The sequence below is a fragment of the Pelophylax lessonae genome (genome assembly GCF_965119305.1).
Source record: "Pelophylax lessonae genome assembly, chromosome: 2".
Classification (NCBI taxonomy): Eukaryota; Metazoa; Chordata; class Amphibia; order Anura; family Ranidae; genus Pelophylax; species Pelophylax lessonae.
The window spans coordinates 483,879,216-483,901,747 of NC_138769.1; the positions used below are offsets into that span (position 1 = coordinate 483,879,216).

At 45.2% G+C, this 22,532-nt stretch overlaps 1 protein-coding gene across 1 annotated transcript in view; it reads left to right on the forward strand.

The window, feature by feature from the left end:
* PCCA (propionyl-CoA carboxylase subunit alpha) overlaps positions 1-22,532 on the forward strand; it is a 1,213,132-nt gene that overhangs the window by 408,637 nt on the left and 781,963 nt on the right. The window lies entirely within an intron of this gene.

Below are 22,532 nucleotides of genomic sequence, written 5' to 3' on the forward strand. Positions count from 1 at the left end.
ATCTTGGGTGGGGCGTTCCTGCGTTATCGAGGCACCCACGCCATATGGAGCGGTAAGTAACTTCTGTGTGGGGCCTCTGTTTGGGGATGACAGTCTGCTGATGTCTGTGCTCTCCCCTCATGTCTGTGTCCGGGGCTCACATCCCTCCCGGTCCCTGCGGGGGCCTCTTGGCACATGTATCGCCGTCGGGGGGGGGGGGGGGAGGTCTGTGGGGGTCCCTATCCCTGTCCACTTTATCAGTGTTTTTGGGGGTGCGGACCGCTGCGGTGTGAAAAACCACGGTTCCGCCTTTTTGGGTATGGGCAGCTGCTCTGGCCTCACTGTGGGCACTCTCTGCAGCTCTCTATGTCGTGTTTTTTGGCGCCTTCAGGCGCCATTTTGTGTGTGGCAAGGTGTTCCTTTTTACATTCATTCAGATGCATTGGCAACCATTTTCCCTTAGCCTAGATCCTGTTCAGCCTCTAGAGGGTGACATCACTTCCTTTCCTGTATGCAGTGATCGTTTCAGCAGTGTGGTAACACTTCTGGGGGTTCTATTTGCTGGTTTTGGGGAATATTCTTCTGTTTTCAGTGCTTTTACCTTAGTGTAACCCTTCTTGCGGTGCATTGCGGTGGGTCGCCGCAATCACATCTTAAAGGGCCAGCGCTATAGTATTTTTCTCATGGAGTCCCAGGACTGCAAATTCCCCCCACCCTTGGTGAATGATTCAGGTACTCCTGAATCTTCACCTTCTCTTGCTGCTGCACTTGCGACTTTAGCGTCCAAGGTGGATTTATTGATGTCAGAGCGGGGTTCTAGAAAAAGGGCTAGTATTTCATTATCCTCTAATTCTGAGTCTGGTTATGGTTGCCCTGGACAGTTTACCCCCTGAGGGGTCTCAGTCCTTTCATTCTGATGTGGAGGTGGAGGAGGAGGATGATCCTTCCCCTGAAGCTGCTAAAGAACGCGCTGCTGTGTCTGCGCTTATTGCTTCTGTTAAAGAGACACATTTAGAGGATGAGCCCAACCCACCGGGTAAGCAGTCTTCGTTTGGGACTCGCAGAACCCGGAAAGCGGCACAGGTATTTCCTTGTCCCGCTGAGTGAACGAACAATGGCGTTATTTAAAGCGCCCTTTTGTGGTACTAAAACGGTTTAAATTCCGTTACCCTTTCGCGTCTCCTACAGATTCGCTATGGACCGTGTCCCCTAAAGTGGATCACACGGTGTCCAGGTTAAACAAGGCCACTCTCATGTTCAGGGACCCTACGGATAGGCGGGTGGAATCTCTTACTCGCCACGCATATATGGTGGCAGGTTCTTTACTGAAGCCCATCTTCGCCTCTGTTATGGTCTCTCAGGCTGTGGCTGATTGGGCCCAGGTGCTCAAACGCACTCTTGAGGCGGATTCCGCCCCTCCGACTACTGTGGAGATGGTTGAACAGATGCGTCTGGCAGTTTTGTACCTGTGTGACATGGCCTTGGATGAGGCTCCTCTAGCAGCACGGCTGTCTGGTGTTACGGTGCTGCTCCGTTGGTTTGATGTGGCTAAAGAGCTGGTCGGCTGACCAGACTTCCAGAAAAACTGTGTCTGACATCCCTTATGCGGGGAATCGTCTTTTTGGGGGATTCCCTGGACGAGTTGGTTGAAGGGGTCACTGGGGGCAAGAGCACTTTGCTGCCCCAGAACCCCATGGGTACGTTTTTCCGCGGTAAGCGGGGGCCCTTCCTTTAAACAAAATCAGGGGTCCTTTCGTGCCTTCAAGGCACAGGACAAGGGAAAACCCTTTAGGGGCCAGGGTGGTCAGCGGAAGCCCTGGGTGGGCAAGCAAAAATCCACCCACGCTGCCTCGTCTAGTCCTTCCGCCTCAACCAGAAGGGACGCCCTCACCCGTTCAAGGGGTGGGTGGACATCTGTGCGGTTTCCTAGAACCTTGGCTGCTCCGGATTCCGGACAGGTGGGTTCAGGAAATCATTCGATCAGGATACAAGATCGAATTCCTTTCGCGTCCAGCGGACAGATTCTTTCCCTCAAATCTTCATTTGACCCCTGATCGGTTACGCGATCTTTATCAGGCGGTTCAGGATCTCCTCGCCCAGGGGGTGGTCGTCCCGGTGCCTCATCTGGATAGGTTTCGGGGGTTTTACTTGAATCTGTTCACTGTGCCCAGAAAGGAGGGCAAGGTACGTCCGATTCTGGACTTGAAAGCTCTGAACCACTTTGTGCGGGTTCAAAAGTTCCGCATGGAATCCCTCTGTTCGGTGGTGGCCTCCTTAAGCCCGGGAGATTTCCTGGCTTCCATCGATCTCAAGGATGCGTACTTACACATCCCCATAGTTGAGGGTCATCAGAGGTTCCTCCGATTCGCAATCACAGGGGGTCACTATCAGTTTGTGGCGTTACCTTTCGGTCTCGCTTCGGCTCCAAGGGTGTTTACCAAAGTGATGGCTCCTGTTCTGGCCCTGTTGCGGGCGCAGTGGATTGCGGTCTTGGGATATCTGGACGATCTCCTGTTAAGATCGAGTGCCAGCCCGAGTCTCTTACGCGATCTTTCAACTACCGTTCAGACACTCCAGGAGTTTGGGGGGACTATCAACGTTCAGAAGTCGACCTTGTCCCTTTCTGTTCGTCTCCCTTATCTGGGAATGGTCCTGGACTCTGCCCAAGCAAAGGTTTTTCTGCCGGAGGACAAGCTCCGGACTCTACAGGACGGGGTCAGTTTCCTCCGGGACAAGGATTCCTCGTCACTCAGGCCCTGCATGCGGTCCCTGGGGCTGATGGTGTCAGCCTTCGAGGCAATACCGTTTGCACAGTTCCACACGTGATCTCTTCAAGTGGAGATCTTGGCCAGGTGGGACAGGCAGCCTCAATCCTTGGAAAGGAGGATATCTCTGAGTCGCCAAGTCAGAGACGATCTTCTCTGGTGGCTCCTGTCCCCGGCTCTGATGGAGGGAAAATCCTTCCGCCCATTTTTGTGAACGGTGATCACCATGGATGCCAGCCTGTCGGGCTGGGGTGGCGTTCTGGGCATTCTGTCTGCCCAGGGCACTTGGTCGGAGGAGGAATCCTCCCTGCCGTTAAACATATTGGAATTGCGAGCGATCAGACTGTGCTTGCTCCGTTGGTCGGATCATCTTTGGGGCCGCCCTGTGCGGGTCCAGACTGACAATGCCACTGCAGTGGCTTACATCAATCAAGGGGGCACCAGGAGTGCCCGGGCGACCCATGAAGTAACCGAAATTCTGTCTTGGGCGATTTCGGCAGTTCACATTCCGGGTGTGGAGAATTGGCAGGCTGATTATCTGAGCCGCCAGACCCTGGACCAGGGAGAATGGTCTCTACACCCGGAGGTGTTTCAGATGCTGTGTGCGAGATTGGGAACCCTGGATGTGGATCTGTTCGCATCTCGGCTAAACAACAAGGTGGGAAGGTTCGTGGCAAGAACGTTCGATCCTCTGGCAGTCGCCTCGGATGCGCTGGTGGTGCCTTGGAATCAGGATCGCCTTATTTATGCCTTCCCTCCGATTCAGTTGTTGTCCAGGTTCCTTCGCAGGTTGGTCTCGGAACCGAAGTTGGTGATTCTGGTGGCCCAAGACTGGCCGCGTCGGTCTTGGTACGCGGACATCGTACAACTGGTCGTCGAGCCTCCTTGGCGGCTCCCGCTATGAGACGATCTGCTGTCTCAGGGGCCGATCTTCCATCGTGCTTTACAGTCGCTGGATTTAACGGCGTGGCTGTTGAAAGCCAGGTCTTGAGAGATCGGAGTCTCTCGTCGGCGGTCATTCCTACCCTGCTCAAGGCTAGGAAGGCCTCATCCGGTAAGATTTATCACCGTACCTGGAAGGCTTATTTTGCCTGGTGTGAATTCAGGGGCATTCATCCTTTTCGGTGGCGAGGGTGTTAGCCTTCCTGCAATCTGGTGTGGGCCAGCACCTTGCGTTGACCACGATTAAGGGCCAGTTATCTGCACTGGCGATCCTTTTTCAGCACCCCTTGTTGTCAAATTCTTTGATACGCACCTTTATTCAAGGTGCGCGTCATTTGGCTCCTCCTCGGAGAGCACCTTTACCTCCTTGGAACTTGAACTTGGTTCTGTCTGTTTTGCAACGTCCTCCCTTTGAAAACATCAGGGAAATTACTCAGCCTCTGCTGTCATGAAAGGTTACCTTTCAGGTGGCAATCACATCTGCCAGCAGAGGGTCGGAGTTGGCGGCCCTGTCTTGCCACTCTCCTTACCTGGTGATTCATAGGGATAAGGTGGTCTTGCGACCTAACCAATCTTTCCTTCCTAAGGTGGTTTCTGATTTTCACCTTAACGAGGATATTGTCTTACCTTCGCTGTGTGCAAATCTAAAGCATCCTAAGGGGTTTGCCTTCCATTCCTTGGATGTTGTCCGGGCAATCAGGGTTTACCTGTCGTCCACTAAATCCTTTAGGAAGTCGGATTCTCTTTTTGTCCTTCCTGAGGGATCTCAGAAGGGTACGGCTGCGTCTGCGGCAACCATTTCAAGATGGATCAGACAGACGATTGTACAGGCCTATTCGATTAAGGAACGGGTTCCGCCCTTCCCTGTCAAGGCGCACTCTACCAGAGCGGTGAGTGCGTCATGGGCCTTCCGGCATCAGGCTTCGGTGGCCCAGGTGTGCAAGGCTGCGACTTGGTCGTCCGTGCACACTTTCTCCAAATTTTACAAACTTGATGTTTTGGCATCAGCAGATGTCTCCTTTGGCCGCAAAGTTCTGTGTGCGGCAGTACCTTGAGGGGGCCCTGGCTTTGCTGGTCCCTGTCTGTTGGGGTTGTTTTCCCCTTGTTTATTTGCTTTCCTGGGTTGTTACTCCAGTTAAGCTTTTCGGTTGCCCAGAGGATTTACCTTTCTGTTCCGATAAGGTTCCTTTCTCTGACCTGGGTGCTGCGTTGCCTTTGTGACGGTTGCGCTTCCCACCCCTCATGTCTACACTGCTTTGGGACATCCCATTGGTGAAGACTGTATGAGTGGGCGGCGACTGTCGGAGGACGTAAGAGAAAACTGAATTGTAAAATCTTACCGTAAAATTCCTTTCTCTGAGTCCTCTTAACAGTCGCCGCCCCCGCCCCTCTTTTGAGGTTTTTTGGACTTTTAACTGCTTGCTACCAAACTGAGTTGGGAAGGCTGATAGCAGGGTTGTATTGGACCAGTGGGACAGCCCCCTACAGGTGTGTCTATGTAAATTGCTTTGCTTTTAACAAGTCTTATGCCTAGCTTGCTCCTGTGGATAAGAGGTCAATACCCATTGGCGAAGACTATATGAGTGGGCGGCAACTGTCAGAGGACTCAGAGAAAGGAATTTTACGGTAAGATTTTACAAAAATTCCATTATTTCTGGTGGCCCCGACTTGGCCTCGTCTGTCTTGGTACGCAGACCTTGTGCAGATGGTTGTTGAATTGCCCTGGCGGCTTCCACTGTGAGACGATCTACTGTCTCCAGGGCCGATATTCCATCCTGCTTTACAGTCTCTGGCTTTGAGGGCATGGCTGTTAAAAGCCAAGCTTCGAGAGGAAAGAGTCTCTCGGATGCTGTTATTGCTGCCTTACTGAAGGTTCGGAAAACTACCTCCAGGAAGATTTATCGTACCTGGAAGGTGTATGTTGCCTGGGGTGAGTCACAAGGGTTTCATCCATGCTTCTTTTTGGTAGCGAGGGTTTTGGCCTCCCTGCAGGCAGGTGTGGATCAGCTTGACGCTGGGTGCGGTCAAAGGTATTTTGTCAGCTTTTGCCGGTTCTCTTCCAGCGTCCCTTAGCGACTAATTCCTTGATTCGCACCTTTACTCCAGGGGTGTGTCATCTGGCTCCCCCGCGGAAGGCTCCTTGCCTCCTTGTGGACTGAATTTGGTTTCTTGTATGTTTTCTTATAATAGCCTCTCTTTGAGAACATCAGAGACACAGCTCTGCCTGTGTTGTCCCAGGATGTTGCCTTTCTGGATGCTGTCACCTCTGTTCACAGAGTGTTGGTATTGGCGGCTTGGTCTTGCCAGTCGCCTTTTTTGGTTGTTTATTTGGATAACGTGGTCCTGCGACCCACTCAGTCTTTTCTTCCTGCCGTGGTATCTGCTTTCCACCTCATCGTAGGTCTTCTGTCCGCCTTGGGCGAAGCCCAAGCATCCCAAGGACTTTGTCCTGCATTCCTTGAATGTGGTCCGGATGATAAGGTTTTTGCCTGTCTGCCACAAAGTCTTTTGGGAAGTCTGATTCCCTATTTGTCCTTCTGTGGGCCCTCGGAAGGGTTCGGCTGCGTCCGCTGCAGCTCCTTCTGGTATGGATCAGACAGACTTTGGTTTAGGCCTATTCACTATAGGCTCTGGTGCCCCCTTTTCCTGTGAGGACACGTTCTACTAGAGCCGTCAATGCCTCTTGGACTTTCCACTAACAGACTTCATGTGGCTAAGGTGTGCGTAGCGGCGACGTGGTCGTCTGTGCGCACTTTCACAAATTTTCTTCTGACTTGCTGTACTGGAATCCTAGGATGCTTCCTTTGGCTGCAAGGTTTTGAGAGCTCCGGTTGTTTTGCAGAGACGTGTTGTTCAGGGTGTAATTGATCAGGGTTTACTCCTGTTGAGCTTCTGTTGCCCTGTTGGCTCAGTTTTTTCCTCTCTGGCCTGGTTGACATGTTGCCTTTTCTTTGGTTATGCCTTCCTACCCCTCACACCTGCACTGCTTTGGGACATCCCACTCGTGAATGCTAACTGAACGGGCTGCGAATATCAAAGGACGTAAGAGAAAATAGAATTTTTGTAAGAACTTGCCTCTATATTTTGGGGTTCATTGTCTTCCTGTACTGCTTGGTGCCATCAGCCAGGAAGGGAGTTAAGACATGCCAGCGAAGATGGGTTCTCCGCAGGCTCCTCCCCGTCCTCAGGGGCACTGTCGTAGCGAGGCCTGGGCGTACCAATGACCTGCGACGCTCATTGTCAGGCTGGGACACCGTAAGGATCTATATTATCCAGTGCGAGGCCCAACTCTGCTGTCGCTTGTAGTACTCCAGGGATCCCCCTGACTAACTAGGGATAGTGAGAAAAGAAATAAAAAGAAAAAACTTTTTTCAAAGAAAAAGACAAAAAAACTGAGACATAGGTCCCAGCAGGTAAACCTAGTCCTACTCCTACACTAGGCAGCAGGAAAATGAAGAGCAGCACCTAGTGGCTGATAGGTAATGGCTGAGGAACAGGCCCCTAGAGGTGTGTTATGTGTAAAAGCTTTTGTTAACCTTTTCACTACCTAGCCTGCACCTGCTGAGTGGCGCATTACCCACTCATGAAGGTTAACTGAACGGGCTGCGACTGTCAGAGGACTGACAACAATTATTTTACGTTAAGTCTATTTCTTTGATGTTCATTGACTGACACAACATCCACCCCCCACCCCTCTGTGGTGTTGGCTTTCTTCTGACATTGCTTGTTACAAAACTGAGTGCTCATAGCTGCGGGCTGGAATATACCCCTGGGACTGCCCCACAGGCGAAGTCAAGCTTTTTTCTTACCTAGTGTCCTACTCCTGTAGGTGGCAGTACAACCCAATGGTAAAGAAGATGAGGCGCTGTGCCCGTCAATGAACATCAGAGAAATGGATTTTATGGTAGGTCAAAAATCCTTTTTTTTTTTTTTTTTTACCAGCATTCCACTGTGCATGTACGAGCCCCGCTATATGAGTGTGTGCGTATGTACATATATATATATATATATATATATATATATATATATATATGTATATGTGTGTGTGTATATATATTGTCACATGCGTTACACATTCGAGAATATTATTCTGAACGAATATAACGAAACCACTGCAACAGATGTGAGCAGGTTGTCCTTCTGGAAGCCCGCATTAGAGATCTTGAGGAGCAAATTGCAACACCGGGCAGAACTGACAACCTTCAAGGGAGTCCTCTGCTCACTGAGCCGGTGGCTAGTGGGGTTAATGGGGAGGGTGGAGGGGTAAGTCAGGTTTATAAGGAAGGTGTGTTAACACAATCAGAGGGAGTGGTCGGGGCTCACAGAAAAGGAAGGCCAGCCCTGGGTTTGAGCACCCTAACAGATTTGCCATGTTGGGTGAAGATGTGGGGGTGGCAAACTCAGACGTGGCAGCCCTATATGTCACTGCTATCCTTAACAGCTGGGAAAGCAGTCCGTCTAGTAGAGGTGGTGAGGGGACTGTAGGTAGGCCTAGACGGTTGGTGGTAATTGGGGACTGATAGAATAATTTGTCGCCAGGATCACCTCAACCGAATGGTTTGCTGTCTCCCTGGTGCCAGGGTTCGAAATGTGGTGGACCGGGTTGATAAATTACTGGGAGGGGCTCGGCATGACCCAGCTGTCTTGGTCCACATTGGAACCAATGACAGAATATATGGAAGGTGGAGGCTCCTTAAGAACCAATTTAATGAACTAGGCTGCAAGTTGAAGGGAAGGACCTCCAAGGTGATATTCTCTGAAATATTGCCTGTGCCATGCACAACACAGGAAAGGCAGGGGGAGATTAGAGAGCTGAATGCATGGCTAAATACCTGGTGTAAGAAGGAGGGATTTGGGTTTTTAGAGAGCACTGAGCTCACTTTTCATTGGGGTGCAACCTATATGCTAAAGATGGTTTGCACCTAAATGGAAGGGGGTCTGTTGTGCTTGGGGAGAGGTTTATGGGAAGGCTGGAGGAGTTTTTAAACTAGGATTGAGGGGGGAGGGTGAATTAGATTATAATGGGTCAGACAGGGGTCAGCCCCTATTGGTGGGTGGAATGGGGAAAGATGTGGGGAGAGTTATAGCAGAGGATAAGAAGTTTCCCATGTTACAAACAACCGTTGGAAATGGTACTATTTGTACCAAAATTAAAAACATGCAAAACAAGTGTGCAAAATGGGACGATGATTTATAGTGTTTGTTCACCAATGCCAGAAGTCTGCCAAGCGAAATAGGTGAGTTGGAAGCTCTGGTGCACGAGGAGAACTATGAATTAATTGATATTGCTGAATCTTGGCTTCATTCTTCACATGACTGGGCTATTAATTTTCCTGGCTATGCTCTCTTTCGGAAAGACAAGGTAAAACGGAGGGGTGGTGGTGTTTGTCTCTATGTGAGAAGTTATCTCAAAGTGAGTGTGAAAGATGACCTAGTTGATGAAGAGTGTGCTGAATCTGAAGCAGTATGTAGTGAACTGTACATGGGTGTGCGTAAAACAGAGATTGTCATTGGAGTTTTTTTTATAGACCTCCCAGTATTATGAGGAGGTGGAGACTCCACTCCTGGCACAGATAGAAAGGGCTGCAAGGGCTGGGACAGTGTTAATAATGGGGGATTTTAACTACCCAGACATTGACTGGAGTAATGGCACTACTGGAACAGTTAAAGGGCAAAAATTTATAAACCTATTACAAGACAATTTTATGGTGCAGTTTATTGAAGCCCCCACTAGAAATGATGCTCTGTTGGACCTGGTAATCTCAAACCATGCAGAGCTTATTAACAATGTTCATATAAAAGTACATCTGGGTAGCAGTGACCATAACATGATTTCATTTAATGTTAGCTGTAAGCAAAAAATGCATACAGGAAATACAAAACCACTTACATTTAAGAGAGAAAATTTTCCAAGGATGAGGGCTGCTCTCCAGGATTTAGACGGGGAGGGAATATTGGCATAAAAGAGCACATAACATAAATTGGAATTTTTCAAAAAGACTTTATGCAAACTCACTGCAAAGTATATTCCCATGGGTAATACGTTTAAAAGGCTAAAAATAAAAGCTATGTGGCTCACTGGCAAAAGTTAAATAAGCTATAGATAAAAAGAAAATAGCTTTTAAAAAATATAAAACTGAGGGAACACTAGCATTGTTTAATTGTTACAAAGAATATAACAGAATATGTATGAAGGAAATCAGGGACGCAAAAATTCAAAATGAACGACAGATTGCAAAAGATAGTAGGACAAACGCCCAAAAATTCTTCAAATATATTAACAGTAAAAAGGCTAGGTCTGAGCATGTAGGCCCTTTACAAAATAATCAGGAGTCGGTGACTGGGGACAAAGAGAAGGCAAATTTATTAAATACATTCTTCAGCTCTGTATATAAAAAGGAGCATGGGGGAGCTCATGACCATAATGAGGACGGTATTGACACAGCCCCAAATGATCCACAATGGCTCAAAAGTGATATGGTCCAGAAATATTTAGACAGAATAAGGGTGGATAAAGGGCCTGGACCAGATGGCATCCACCCACGCATCCTAAAAGAATTGAGCGCTGTCATTTCTAAGCCTTTGTTTCTAATTTTTAGGGACTCGTTAAGGACTGGAATAGTACCACTGGATTGGCGTAGGGCCAATGTGGTGCCTATATTTAAAAAGGGATCAAAGTCTTTGCCAAGTAACTATAGACCTGCTAGTTTAACTTCTATAGTTGGGAAGATATTGGAGAGTTTATTAAAAGACCACATAGATGAGTTTCTGCTGGAAAAAAAATATTTTAAGCAACAGACAGCATGGATTCATGAAAGACAGAAGTTGTCAAACAAACCTGATTTCTTTTTATGAGGAGGGAAGTAAAGCCTTGGACAGAGGGGTGGCTGTGGACATGGTATACTTGGATTTTGCAAAAGCGTTTGACACAGTTCCCCACACACGGCTAATGTGTAAGGTAAAGTCTACTGGCTTGGAAAGATCAGTTTGTAATTGGATAGAAAATTGGCTAAAAGATAGAATTCAGAGAGTAGTGGTTAATGATTCTTAATCTGAATGGTCTAAAGTTATCAGTGGTGTACCATAAGGTTCAGTGTTGGGACCCTTACTTTTTAATATCTTTATAAATGATATAGGGTATGGGATTAAAAGTAGTATTTCAGTCTTTGCAGATGACACCAAGCTTTGCAGTGGAATAACTTCTTTACAGGATGTCTCCAACTTACAATCTGACCTCAATGCACTGTTTCATTGGGAAACTATGTGGAAAATGAGGTTTAAAGCGGAGTTCCGGGCACAAAAAAGATTTTTTTTTTTTTTTGTGCCCCTCCGCTAGGTATGCCTCACCTGAAAAGGAATTGGATAGTTATTTTTTTTTTTTTGTTTACTCACCTTTTTATTGAAGATCGTAAATACTCACCTATGACAGCTTCCTCCTCCAGCGCCGAGGCTCACCCCGTCACTTCCTGCCTCGCGATGATTCCTGGGAGCTAAACGTCATAGCTCCCAGGAATCAATGCGCCGCACCGGCCCCGCTCTTTATTTCCGGGCGACGCCGCATTCCCCTGCTAAACAGCTTCTGGGCATGCCCAGAAGCTGTTTAGGAATGCCGCGCCGGAAGTGACGAGAGGGGCCGGTGCAGTGCATTCTGGGACACGAAGACGCGGAAGAAGACAGAGAAGAGGACCGCGCCGGCTTCAGCTGCCCACAACCGAGATGGAAACGCTGTGGAAGAAAATTTCTAAGTAAGTATTTCTTCTAAAAGGTAAGTGCGAACCGGGACAGATCAGAGGCTAGCCATTGTGGAATGTGCTAGCCCTGACTGTCCCGGGGGTATGTTCAGAAAAAAATCGTTTCTCTGCCCGGAACTCCGCTTTAATGTTGATAAATGTAAAGTTGTGCACTTGGGGGCTAAGAATATGCATGCATCATACATACTAGGTGGAGTAGAACTGGGGGAATCCATAGCGGAGAAGGATCTGGGTGTTCTGGTAGATCATAAGCTTAATAATAGCATTCAATGTTAAGCTGCTGTTTCCAAAGCAAGCAAAGTCCTTTCTTGTATTAAGAGTCATGGACTCCAGAGAGAGAGATATCATTTTGCCCCTTTACAAATCATCAGTAAGACCTCATCTGCAATATGCAGTTCAGTTTTGGGCAGCAGTTGTTAAAAAGGGAACTGGAAAAAGTGCAGAGAAGGACAACCAAACTGATAAGAGGCATGGAGGACCTCAGCTATGAGAAAAGATTAGAGAAACTGAATTTATTCTCTCTTGAGAAAAGGAGATTAAGGGGGATATGATCAACATGTATAAATACATAAGGGGTCCATATAGTGAACTTGGTGTTGAGTTGTTCACTTTAAGGTCAACACAGAGGACAAGGGGGCACTCTTTACGTCTAGAGGAAAAAAGATTTTGTCTCCAAATATGGAAAGGTTTCTTCACCGTAAGAGCTGGGAAAATGTGGAATAGACTCCCTCCAGAGGTGGTTCTGGCTAGCTCACTACATTGCTTTAAAAAAAGGCCTGAATTCTTTCCTAGGTGTACATAATATAAATGGGTACTAAATTTTTTTTTTAGGAAAATTTGATCCAGGCAATATCCGATTGCCCTTTGGGGGGGATCAGGAAGGAATTTTTTTTCCCCTGCTGTAGTAAATTGGATCATGCTTTGCTGGGGTTTATTTTCGCCTTCCTCTGGATCAACAGCGGGTATAGGATTGTGTATATGGGATTGTATGGTTGGGATTTCAATACTGTTTTTTCTTTTTTGAACCGGATAGACGAGTCTTTTTTCAACCTGACTAACTATGTAACAAGTTCTTTTTAATCGATTAATTTCTTTTTAACAGCATATACCAATCATAGTGAATACAGACTACAGTAGAGAATATATAAGTATATTTATTCACAAGACATGTATTCACAATAGTTAGACTTGAGGTGACACAAAAGATAACTTTCACAAAAAATATAACTTGGACGATAAATGCAAATGTGATCTTTGGCTCAGTGATAAAAGTAAAAAGAAAGCAGGATTACGTTTTCCCAGGAATAGTAGAAACCATAGACAAGTGTTCTATATATCAGACCAAAATGGTCTGCGAATTGCGTAGCCAACAGTCACTCCGCTGCAGTTGGAGTGAGAATAGGCTATGCAAAACGGGAGACTAAATCGCTAATATTGCGCTAATTTGGTACTAATAAAAAAACGTAGAAAAACAAAAATCAGTTTTTAGAGAAAAATCTACTATGGTTAATACGACTGGGAATGTAATCTAGTTACCCTTTTAGCATAAAATTCAAGCATATAAGGAAAGAAATAAACAATGGGAAATGATAATCAAATAATCAGCCATATATATTTACCACTTTAAAATGGCTGCTAGCTTAATTAATATGGTCGTTACCAGAGACCTTAAGATGGCTGCCTTTCCCAAAATGGTGGCCGGTTAGGGAGGAGTTGCGTCTGGCGTCTTTCAGAGTTTCAAGTGAGGGATGGAGCAAGATTGAGTCTGTATGAGTGGGTATGAGTATGGATGTAGTAGCGTGTGTGTTGAAGTGTATTGAAGTGATGTAGTGTGTCTCATCTCACATCTGGGTTCCTTTTTATTTTGTGTTGAACAAAAGGGCCGTAAAAATTATAATAAGTCGAACCCAGAAGGAGGAACTTCTTTCCCATTGGTTGGAATTACTTAACCATTAACTGGTGGGGTTATTGGGCGACACCTCTACTAGTCACCCAGTGTATTGGATATTAAAATTATGTAATAAGTTAATCATTTAGTTATCAAAACAATATGAGAATCTGTCCATATTCTCATAGTACAGGCGTGACCATCTAATATTTCCGTCATGGATCTATGTAAGAATTAGGTCTGGTAATGCCGTTTAATAAGGATGCATTATTAATACAGTATAAATTGATTAGGAATAACTGATTTACCCAGATACTAGATATTTTACATTTAGTAGCACTAAAAACCATGTGGATACATACATAGTTATACATATATTGCTACACAACAACTGGTATATGTAAACTTTTCTATATCTGGGTTATTTTCAATCAGAATATTATCTATTAAGGGATTCTTATGTTAGCAAACAATACAATCATGATTTGGGATATATTCTGACCATTATACACTACTATGTAATAGATATACTGTAATTTTCAAATATACGATTGTTCATATAACCATAATCTCTACATCCCCTCTTGGTATATGATGGACCATGGGAGTTGGAGGTACTTATGATCATATTCTCAAATATTTTTAAAATATTGTCTGATTAATGTGCATTGGTGACAAGTAAATAGAAGAAAAGTTGAGGGCTATCTGTATTTGTCTTTCCCAGAATTGAGACAATATTCTGGTACTTGAATAACCCATTTAACTGTTTTCTCCTTAAGATCTGTTATCTTGTAACTCTCCTCCTCCCATGATGTCTCATCTGGGAAAACCTCCCGAGTATTATATTCAAGGTTTTCCAAATACAATCTCCTTTGGTGACCAGAGGATGTAGCTTTTTATCTCAGACGTGTAAATAATGGCTAAACAAGTTCAACAAATAAAGCAATGTGTCCTTGAAACCTAAGGGAAACTGATTGAAATAGTGATGAGGTCATTTGAGGTCTCAAAGTTCACAATTCTTGACCTGTAATATTAATAACGTATGTCTATTTCGTATCATAGCTCGGACGATGTGTGTGTGTGTGTAGGTATATATATATATATATATACACACACACACACACATATATATATATATATGTATGTGTGTATGTATATATATATATATATATATATATATATATATATATGTGTGTGTGTGTATATATATATATATATACACAGTGGGTACGGAAAGTATTCAGACCCCCTTAAATTTTTCACTTTGTTATATTGCAGCCATTTGCTAAAATCATTTAGGTTCATTCTTCTTCCTCATGAATGTACACATAGCACCCCATACTGACAGAAAAACACAGAATTGTTGACATTGTTGCAGATTTATTAAAAAAGAAAAACTGAAATATCACATGGTCCTAAGTATTCAGACCCTTTGCTCAGTATTTGGTAGAAGCCCCCTTTTGATCTAATACAGCCAGGAGTCTTTTTGAGAAAGATGCAACAAGTCTTTCACACCTGGATTTGGGGATCCTCTGCCATTCCTCCTTGCAGATCCTCTCCAGTTCTGTCAGGTTGGATGGTAAACGTTGGTGGACAGCCATTTTAGGTCCAGAGATGCTCAATTGGGTTTAAGTCAGGGCTCTGGCTGGGCCATTCAAGAACAGTCACGGAGTTGTTGTGAAGCCACTCCTTCGTTATTTTAGCTGTGTGCTTAGGGTCATTGTCTTGTTGGAAGGTAAACCTTCGGCCCAGTCTGAGGTCCAGAGCACTCTGGAGAAGGTTTTTGTCCAGGATATCCCTGTACTTGGCCGCATTCATCTTTCCCTCGATTGCAACCAGTCGTCCTGTCCCTGCAGCTGAAAAACACCCCCACAGCATGATGCTGCCACAACCATGCTTCACTGTTGGGACTGTATTGGACAGGTGATGAGCAGTGCCTGGTTTTCTCCACACATACCGCTTAGAATTAAGGCCAAAAATTTCTATTTTGGTCTCATCAGACCAGAGAATCTTATTTCTCACCATCTTGGAGTCCTTCAGGTGTTTTTTTTAGCAAACTCCATGCAGGCTTTCATGTGTCTTACACTGAGGAGAGGCTTCCGTCGGGCCACTCTGCCATAAAGCCCCGACTGGTGGAGGGCTGCAGTGATGGTTGACTTTCTACAACTTTCTCTCATCTCCTGACTGCATCTCTGGAGCTCAGCCACAGTGATCTTTGGGTTCTTCTTTACCTCTCTCACCAAGGCTCTTCTCCCCCGATAGCTCAGTTTGGCCGGACGGCCAGCTCTAGGAAGGGTTCTGGTCGTCCCAAACATCTTCCATTTGAGGATTATGGAGGCCACTGTGCTCTTAGGAACCTTAAGTGCAGCAGAAATCTTTTTGTAACCTTGGCCAGATCTGTGCCTTGCCACAATTCTGTCTCTGAGCTCTTCAGGCAGTTCCTTTGACCTCATGATTCTCATTTGCTCTGACATGCATTGTGATCTGGAAGGTCTTATATAGACAGGTGTGTGGCTTTCCTAATCAAGTCCAATCAGTATAATCAAACACAGCTGGACTCAAATGAAGGTGTAGAACCATCTCAAGGATGATCAGAAGAAATGGAAAGCACCTGAGTTAAATATATGAGTGTCACAGCAAAGGGTCTGAATACTTAGGACCATGTGATATTTCAGTTTTTCTTTTTTAATACATCTGCAACAATGTCAACAATTCTGTGTTTTTCTGTCAGTATGGGGTGCTATGTGTACATTCATGAGGAAGAAGAATGAACCTAAATGATTTTAGCAAATGGCTGCAATATAACAAAGAGTGAAAAATTTAAGGGGGTCTGAATACTTTCCGTACCCACTGTATGTGTGTGTGTGTGTGTATATATATATATATATATATATATATATATATATATATACAGTGTATGTGTGTGTGTATATGTATGTATGTAATAAATAAAATATACCTGGACACACACTGTCAGCAAGATATCTTCGCGCTTATTAGGAGGAGTCAGTAAATATACTGCTAAAATATATATAAGCTGCTGCTACTTTAACAAATAACGGAAAATATTTGAGAATGCATGTGAAAAAGATTAGTAGCGCAAAAAAGTCACTGTTTAGATCACTCAGAGTGTAAAATCTGTAAGCATACTGGAGAACGTATGGATGCAAAAACACTCTAATACAGAGGGTACAATGTCCTTGAAATGTCCATATAACATCCAGGAATTCGTGCAGTAACTATTGGATCACCATCCACCACCAAGTGTCACATCTAGAGGTTAGTAGAAGTGGCAACTCACCAGAACAAATGGCTCAAGTGTTCTCATACAAGAGCAACATAAGCAGGAATCATAAGCTGAACAAGTGCATATGGAAAAACTGGAACGTTCACCACTGCTGCATAAACAGGTCACCTCCTTACAATCCCCTCGGTCCAAATGGTGTCATATAAAGAAAAAAAATGGCTCCAATAGTGAAGTACCGTAAAACTAAATTAACTTTATTACGAAGATGAATAATACTCACATAATAAGCGTAAGAATAGGCTCTGATTACAAATGGCCAGACGACGCATCCGACATCACGTGACACGGCGGAGGACCGACCCGGAAGTAACTGGGCTGGCGTGGAGTTAGCCCGGCGGACTGCACGAGGGAGGTATCCTACCGGACCGTTTTCTTTGTACTCAGAGCCTATTCTTACGCTTATTATGTGAGTGTTATTCATCTTCATAATAAAGTTCATTTAGTTTTACGGTACTTCACTATTGGAGCCATTTTTTCTTTATATGACACCATTTGGACCGAGGGGATTGTAAGGAGGTGACCTGTTTATGCAGCAGTGGTGAACGTTCCAGTTTTTCCATATGCACTTGTTCAGCTTATGATTCCTGCTTATGTTGCTCTTGTGTGAGAACACTTGAGCCATTTGTTCTGGTGAGTTGCCACTTCTACTAACCTCTAGATGTGACACTTGGTGGTGGATGGTGATCCAATAGTTACTGCACGAATTCCTGGATGTTATATGGACATTTCAAGGACATTGTACCCTCTGTATTAGAGTGTTTTGCATCCATACGTTCTCGAGTATGCTTACAGATTTTACACTCTGAGTCTAAACAGTGACTTTTTTGCGCTACTAATCTTTTTCACATATGTATGTATGTGTTTGTGTATATATATATATATATATATATTTGTGTGTGTATATGTATGTGTGTGTGTGACAGTGCTAAATGCAAGATTAGCTTACCCTTGTGCGCTAGCCTATGTATATATATATATATATATATATATATATATATATACACACACACAGTGCCTTGCGAAAGTATTCGGCCCCCTTGAACTTTGCGACCTTTTGCCACATTCCAGGCTTCAAACATAAAGATATAAAACTGTAATTTTTTGTGAAGAATCAACAAGTGGGACACAATCATGAAGTGGAACGAAATTTATTGGATATTTCAAATTTTGTTAACAAATAAAAAACTGAAAAATTGGGCATGCAAAATGATTCAGCCCCTTTACTTTCAGTGCAGCAAACTCGCTCCAGAAGTGAGGATCTCTGAATGATCCAATGTTGACCTAAATGACTAATGATGATCAATAGAATCCACCTGTGTGTAATCAGGTCTCCATATTAATGCACCTGCACTGTGATAGTCTCAGAGGTCCGTTTTAAAGCGCAGAGAGCATCATGAAGAACAAGGAACACACCAGGCAGGTCCGAGATACTGTTGTGGAGCAGTTTAAAGCTGGATTTGGATACAAAAGATTTCCCAAGCTTTAAACATCCCAAGGAGCACTGTGCAAGCGATAATATTGAAATCCAACAATACAATGATCCAAAATATAAAGCAAAATCTACAATGGAATGGTTCACAAATAAACATATACAGGTGTTAGAATGGCCAAGTCAAAGTCCAGACCTGAATCCAATCGAGAATCTGTAGAAAGAACTGAAAACTGCTCTTCACAAACGCTCTCCATCCAAGCTCACTGAGCTTGAGCTGTTTTGCAAGGAGGAAAGGGCAAAAATTTCAGTCTCTTGATGTGCAAAACTAATAGAGACATACCCCAAGGGACTTACAGCTGTAATCACAGCAAAAGGTGGTGGTACAAAGTATTAACTTAAGGGGGCTGAATAATTTTGCACGCCCAATTTTTCAGTTTTTTATTTGTTAAAAAAAGTTTGAAATATCCAATAAATTTCGTTCCACCTTATGATTGTGTCCCACTTGTTGATTCTTCACAAAAAATTAGTTTTATATCTTTGTTTGAAGCCTGAAATGTAGCAAAAGGTCGCAAAGTTTAAGGGGGCCGAATACTTTCGCAAGGCACTGTATATATACATGTATGTATGTATGTGTGTGTGTGTGTGTGTGTGTATGTGTGTGTGTGTATATGTATATGTATATATATATATATATATATATATATATATATATATATATATATATATATTTAGGTGTGTGTGACAGTGCTAAATGCAAGATTAGGTTACCCTTGTGCGTTGGTGAGCAAGCCTGTCATCCTCTGTGCTTTGTTGTAAGAATTCCCATAATCTCTTGGTTTTTTCTGCAGTATTTTGTTTTGCTGTCATCAGCCTCCTTTGAAAAAAACGGTTCCGTCGTGCGGTGAAAAACATTCACGTGCTGAGAATCAAGAACACCATTCCTTCTATAGGCTCCATTACTCCTGTTGTGTCGCGTTAAGATGATGTCACAGCAGTAGAGGCAGCGCAACTACGTTGTAATCCCACCCACATACTACTTTAGTGGAAAACCGAGCCGAGTCAAGCAGTGACCTGTAGGGGGTACAACTTCCCTCTGCCTTTGTGGAGCTGACAGACCATATGATTCAGGGGCTTCAATTTTTTTGCGATGCTTCACTGGATGCGGCTCCAATATTGGCCCGACTATCGGTTTCGGCCGCTGTCATCCGGCGTATACTTTGGTTAAAATGCTGGTCTGCGGATCAGACCTCAAAGAAGGTCTTGTCTGAACTACCTTTTCAAGGTGATCGCCTGTTTGGGGCTACCCTTGATGACATTATCAAAGGTCTTACAGGGGGTAAATGTTCCTTTCTCACACAGGCTAACAAGGGTAAGGACCCTTGTCATAGACGGGGTCCCTCCTTTTCAGCACATAAAACGTTTTCGCCCCTCATGGTCAATTGATAAGGGATCTACGTCTTTCAAGGCCCCCTTGGGGGGCTCCAAGAAACCCGGTTTCTGTACCTATGGCTATCCCGGATACAAGACAAGTAGGTTCACAAGGTCATACAGTCCGGTGTCAATATCAAGTTTCGATCCATCCTTTCCGGTAAGGTTCTTCCCTTCCAATGTGCGGCTGTCCCCGGATCGCTTACGGGCTCTCTTTGGGGGCGGTACAGGACCTGTTACAACAAGGAGTAATAGTTCTGGTTCCGTCTTTGGAATGTTTTCAGTGCTTTTACTCAAACCTGTTTACGGTCCCCAGGAAGAAAGGCAAGGTGCGTCCAATCCTTGACCTAAAGGCACTGAATTGCTTCGTGCAAGTTCAGAAATTCAAGATGGCATCTGTTATATTCTCAGTGTTGTGAGAGACACAGGACTCTGGTCTGGAACAACGGATGTTTATTCAGGACTCACTGTACACTACAACATGCATTACAGGACAGCTCTGTATATCAATGCATCTCTTACATGTCTCTAAGATGGCCACTCTGACCCTTGTCATCACTCCTGGGTGGAGCCAGCCTTAAAGAAACAGTACATTTGAAACCCTTCAGGTATAACAGAATCTATTTGCATAGTGGTGGCATCCCTACATCAGGGGGATTTCCTGGCCTCCATAGACATCAAAGATGCCTACCTTCACATCCCAACATGTGCAGGACATCAACGGTTTCTGCGTTTTGCCATGGGAGAGGATCACGATCAGTTTGTGGCGTTGTTGTTTGGTCTCGCCTCTGCTCCCTGGGTCTTCACAAAGGTGTTGGCTCCGGTCCTGGCGCTGTTGCCACAGCAGGGGATATTGGTCCTGGGTTACTTGGACAATCTGCTTCTCTGTGGGGAGTCTCCCATGGTGCTGGTGACAAACGTACAGGTCACAACGAGAACTCTGGAGGAGTTTGAGTGGATTCTGAACCTTCAGAAGTCGTCCCTGGTACTTTCCATGAGACTGGATTATCTGGGTCTTACTTTGGACTCATCCTCAGCCAGGGTGTTTCTTCCTCCAGACAAATTTCAAAAGCTCCAGACTGTGATTCAGCTATTGCTGTCCAGCCAGTGGTCATCCCTTCGGACTTGTATGAGATTTCTGGCACTGATGGTGTCGTCCTTCGAGGCGGTATCTTTCGCTCAATTTCACATGAGAATCCTCCAGAAGGAAATTCTTCTTAAATGGAACAAAGATCCAAGTTCCCTGGACAACCAGATCCAGCTGAGCCAGGTGACCAGGGCATCGCTGTTTATGGTGGCTTCGGTTCCCGTTGCTCAAACTAGGAAAATCCTTCCTTCCCCATATATTGGACAGTGATCTCCACGGATTCCAGTTTGTCTGGGTGGGGAGGTGTTCTCGGCAAGCTTTCTGCTTAAGGAGTTTGGTCCCTGGAAGAATCCAGGTTACTGATCAATGTTCTGTAGTTGAGAGCGATCAGGCTTTGCCTAGTCCACTGGACGGAGTACCTTCATGGCTGTCCAGTGCACATTCAATCGGAGAATGCCACAGCCGTGGCTTTATATCAATCACCAAGGGGGCACCAGAAGTGTCCTTGCGGCCTTGGAGGTGGCAGGCATCCTTTAATGGCCGGAGCGCTTTTTTCCGGCTATCTCCACCATTCACATTCCAAGTGTGAAAATTGGCAGGTAGATTACCTCAGTCGACAGACCTCGGCTTCAGGGGAATGGTCTCTCCATCCGGAGGTGTTCAGCAGCTTTGCCTTTCTTGGGGCACCTCAGATGTAGATCTGTTGGCGTCTCAGATCAACAGGAAAATGCAGAAGTTTGTGGCCCGCTCTTGGGCAGACGACACAGACGCGCTGGTGGCTCCGTGAGGTCAGTATCAGCTGATGTATGCCGTTCCTCCGCGCAAGTTGTTGCCAAATCTTCTTCGCAGGATTGAGGTGGAAGGGATTCCGGTAATCCTTGTGGTTCTGGACTGGCCTCACCGAGAATGGTACGCCATCTTGGTCAGGCTAGTCGCAGATGTTCCTTGGAGACTTCCTCTCAGGGAGGATCTGCTGTCTCAAGGACCAATCTTCCATTCTGCTTTACAGTCGCTGGCTTTGACGGCTTGGCTGTTGAAAGCCAGGTGCTGAAGGACAGGAGATTGTATCCTGCAGTGATTCCCACTCTGCTTAAAGCGAGAAAAGCGACTTCTAGAAAGATCTATCATCGTACATGGAAGTCGTATATTGTGTAGTATGAATCTCTTGGGGTTCCCCCTCACTCTTACTCGGTGGCTCGGATCTTGGCTTTCCTTCAACAGGGAGTTGATCAAAAATTGGCCTTGAGTACTATTAAGGGTCAAGTTTCGGCCTTGGCAAGTTTCTTCCAAAGGCCATTAGCCTCCCATTCCCTGGTGCGTAGCTTTATCCAAGAGGTGCAACACTTGGCTCCTCCGGTGCGACCTCCGTTGCTACCTTGAGATCTTAATTTCCCTGCTTACCTTATCTCAGAAGGTAGCCTTCTTGGTGGCTATTACTTCTGCGGGAAGGGTGTCTGAACTGGTGGCGTTGTCCTGTCGTTCTCCCTATCTGGTGGTTTACAGGGATAAAGTGGTGCTTCGCCCGAATTCGTCCTTCCTTCCAAAGGTGGTTTTCAGTTTCCATTTAAATGAGGACATTGTGTTACTCTCCTTGTGTCCTAAGCCTAAACATCATAAGGAATTGCATACTTTGGATGTGGTTCCGGCAATCAGGGTGTACTTGGCAACTACTGAGTTTTTTCGAAAGTCAGATTCACACTTTGTTCTCACGGATGGACCAAAGAAAGGGCTGCCTGCATCTGCTTTGGCTATTTCCAGATGGCTCAGACAGACTATTGTGTAGGCTTATTCTATTAAAGTTCAGGTTCCTCATTTCCCTATTAAGGCACATTCTACTCGGACACTTAGTGCTTCCTGAGCCTTTCACCATTAGGCATCTGTAGTTCAGGTTTGCAAGAAGGCTAACTGGTTGTCTGTTCATATCTTCACTAAGTTTTATAAGGTGGATGTGCT